Raw genomic sequence first — 4132 nt, 5'->3', positions numbered from 1 at the left:
TGGAGGGGGCTTGCCGGTGCGTCCTTGTTCGCTTCCTTGCTCGCGTCCTTTTTTGCAAATGTAACATTTTATCTGCTTATGTTGTAACGTAACACCTACAGAGGGGTAATTCAATGAAAACCTAATCTACAAATAATCATTAAGTATAACCGTGACAACCGTTATTCTTATTTTGTTATGGCTATCTTGTAGGGGTGTGGGGGGGAAAAATCGATTCGAATTCGAATCGCGATTCTCACGGTGTGCGATTCAGAATCGATTCTCATTTTTAAAAAATCGATTTTTTTATTTTTATTTATTTATTTTTTTAAAAATTTAATTTTTTTTAATGAATCAATCCAACAAAACAATACTCAGCAATACCATAACAATGCAATCCAATTCCAAAACCAAACCCGACCCAGCAACACTCAGAACTGCAATAAACCGAGCAATTGAGAGGAGACACAAACACGACACAGAACAAACCAAAAGTAGTGAAACAAAAATGAATATTATCAACAACAGTATCAATATTAGTTACAATTTCAACATAGCAGTGATTAAAAATCCCTCATTGACATTATCATTAGACATTTATAAAAATAAAAATAAATTACACTTGCATCGCATCTCATAAGCTTGACAACACACTTTGTCCAATATTTTCACAAAGATAAAATAAGTCATATTTTGTGGTTCATTTAATAGTTAAAACAAATGTACATTATTGCAATCAGTTGATAAAACAGTGTCCTTTACAATTATAAAAGCTTTTTACAAAAATCTACTACACTGAAAAAAATGATTTTTTGGCCTTGTAATTGTTACCACAGATATTAATGTAAATTTTACAAGGATTTATTATTTCACTTCTTTTACTTTAAAATCCCACCTTTTATTTAATGTCTTACTTGATGGTTGTTTGTAACTTTGTATCCTCACTTTTATATGTAAATTTGATCATTCATTCCAAGTAAGATAATTTAATTTAATTAACAGTAGGCCAAGTTAAAAACACAACACATTCATATTACAATAGTGGTGTAGGTGGTAGCTTAAATATTATGTAAATATTACTTAAATATTGCTCCGAATAAAGTAAAGAAAAACTGGTTAAATTATCCTGAAAATCAAGCATTTTTAGAAGGGTTTTGTAAGTAGATACAAAGGTAGTTTTGAGTCAAATTTACTATCAAAGAGTGAGTACATTTTGTCTCTAAGAAAGAAAATCTCTAGTAATGTTTACTTGAGTGTTTTTGATTTAAAAAAAAAATTCTTGCTGGCAAGTAAACTTTACTTGACTATTTCCTAAGTAAAAGTTACAAAGAATTTCTGTGTGGAAATTGTTACCTAGCTTTTTTAAAGTAAATGGCACTCCAAATTTTTTTCAGTGTACTCTGCTTGCATGTCAGCAGACTGGGGTAGATCCTGCTGAAATCCTATGTATTGAATGAATAGAGAATCCTTTTGAACCGGTAAAAAAAATAGTTTTTAAATCGAGAATCGTGTTGAATTGATAAAAAATTTGATTTTGAATCGAATCGTGACCCCAAGAATCGATATCGAATCGAATCGTGGGACACCCAAAGATTCACAGCCCTACTATCTTCTAATAGATACTATTCATGGTACATTTTGAATAATTTAGTTCATTTTCTTTTTTTCCATTTTGAAAATTATATAAGATAAAAGTAGGCAAAAAGAAGGTCAAAAGTAGATTTAGGATGGTAAAAAGAAAAAATGCTAAAAAAAATCAGAATGTAATTTGAGAAATGCTAAAATGTTGTAATAAAAATATACTTAGTTTTGTCTTTACATATATAGAATATCCCCTTTTAGCATTAGGGGAGACCGGATGCAATGGACGTCGAGTGGGTCTGACATAATAGTGTGAAAGTCCAGTCCATAGTGGACCTAACATAATAGTGTGAGAGTCAGTCCATAGTGGATCTAACATAATAGTGAGAGTCCAGTCCATAGTGGATCTAACATAATAGTGTGAGAGTCCAGTCCATAGTGGATCTAACATAATAGTGAGAGTCCAGTCCATAGTGGATCTAACATAATAGTGTGAGAGTCCAGTCCATAGTGGATCTAACATAATAGTGTGAGAGTCCAGTCCATAGTGGATCTAACATAATAGTGAGAGTCCAGTCCATAGTGGATCTAACATAATAGTGTGAGAGTCCAGTCCATTGTGGATCTAACATAATAGTGTGAGAGTCCAGTCCATAGTGGATCTAACATAATAGTGAGAGTCCAGTCCATAGTGGATCTAACATAATAGTGTGAGAGTCCAGTCCATTGTGGATCTAACATAATAGTGTGAGAGTCCAGTCCATAGTGGATCTAACATAATAGTGAGAGTCCAGTCCATAGTGGATCTAACATAATAGTGTGAGAGTCCAGTCCATAGTGGATCTAACATAATAGTGAGAGTCCAGTCCATAGTGGATCTAACATAATAGTGTGAGAGTCCAGTCCATTGTGGATCTAACATAATAGTGTGAGAGTCCAGTTCATAGTGGATCTAACATAATAGTGAGAGTCCAGTCCATAGTGGATCTAACATAATAGTGTGAGAGTCCAGTCCATAGTGGATCTAACATAATAGTGTGAGAGTCCAGTCCATAGTGGATCTAACATAATAGTGAGAGTCCAGTCCATAGTGGATCTAACATAATAGTGTGAGAGTCCAGTCCATTGTGGATCTAACATAATAGTGTGAGAGTCCAGTCCATAGTGGATCTAACATAATAGTGAGAGTCCAGTCCATAGTGGATCTAACATAATAGTGTGAGAGTCCAGTCCATAGTGGATCTAACATAATAGTGAGAGTCCAGTCCATAGTGGATCTAACATAATAGTGTGAGAGTCCAGTCCATTGTGGATCTAACATAATAGTGTGAGAGTCCAGTTCATAGTGGATCTAACATAATAGTGAGAGTCCAGTCCATAGTGGATCTAACATAATAGTGTGAGAGTCCAGTCCATAGTGGATCTAACATAATAGTGTGAGAGTCCAGTCCATTGTGGATCTAACATAATAGTGTGAGAGTCCAGTCCATTGTGGATCTAACATAATAGTGTGAGAGTCCAGTTCATAGTGGATCTAACATAATAGCGAGAGTCCAGTCCATAGTGGATCTAACATAATAGTGTGAGAGTCCAGTCCATAGTGGATCTAACATAATAGTGAGAGTCCAGTCCATTGTGGATCTAACATAATAGTGTGAGAGTCCAGTTCATAGTGGATCTAACATAATAGCGAGAGTCCAGTCCATAGTGGATCTAACATAATAGTGTGAGAGTCCAGTCCATAGTGGATCTAACATAATAGTGTGAGAGTCCAGTCCATAGTGGATCTAACATAATAGTGAGAGTCCAGTCCATAGTGGATCTAGCATAATAGTGTGAGAGTCCAGTCCATAGTGGATCTAGCATAATAGTGTGGGAGTCCAGTCCATAGTGGATCTAACATAATAGTGTGAGAGTCCAGTCCATAGTGGATCTAACATAATAGTGTGAGAGTCCAGTCCATAGTGGATCTAGCATAAGAGTGAGAGAGTCCAGTCCATAGTGGATCTAACATAATAGTGTGAGAGTCCAGTCCATTGTGGATCTAACATAATAGTGAGAGTCCAGTGCGAAATCCTATGTATTGAATGAATAGAGAATCCTTTTGAATCGGGAAAAAAATAGTTTTTAAATCGAGAATCGTGTTGAATTGAAAAAAAAAATCGATTTTGAATCGAATCGTGGGACACCCAAAGATCCACAGCCCTAATAGGTTATCATTTCAACCCCAAATTTTTGCTATTGTTTTTTTTTTTTTAATGACTAAAAAAAAAACGAGCTGAGGGCCACACATGGTCCCCCAAATACCGTATAACGCTCACAACTCTCACAGAGTGACGATTCCACGCAGCGATGTTATTCCCTCTTGCGTGGTGTCGCCTAATTATGATAATTGCAGCAAGTCCATTTAATGGGGCCCATTAAGTTGAGGGCTCCTGTGGCGACGAACCCTGCAGGCTCCTGTCGTGTACTGCGTGCGAGGGGACCCGGAAGTCCTCATTTCTTTGTCACTTTAAATAAACAAGTGATTCACGCCAGGAAGGGGAGTGGGGGGGGATAGAACACGCCGCTG

This window comes from Entelurus aequoreus, linkage group LG21, assembly GCF_033978785.1.
Source record: "Entelurus aequoreus isolate RoL-2023_Sb linkage group LG21, RoL_Eaeq_v1.1, whole genome shotgun sequence".
Classification (NCBI taxonomy): Eukaryota; Metazoa; Chordata; class Actinopteri; order Syngnathiformes; family Syngnathidae; genus Entelurus; species Entelurus aequoreus.
The sequence above is the reverse complement of the archived record's forward strand: the minus strand, read 5'-3'. Positions refer to the sequence as shown.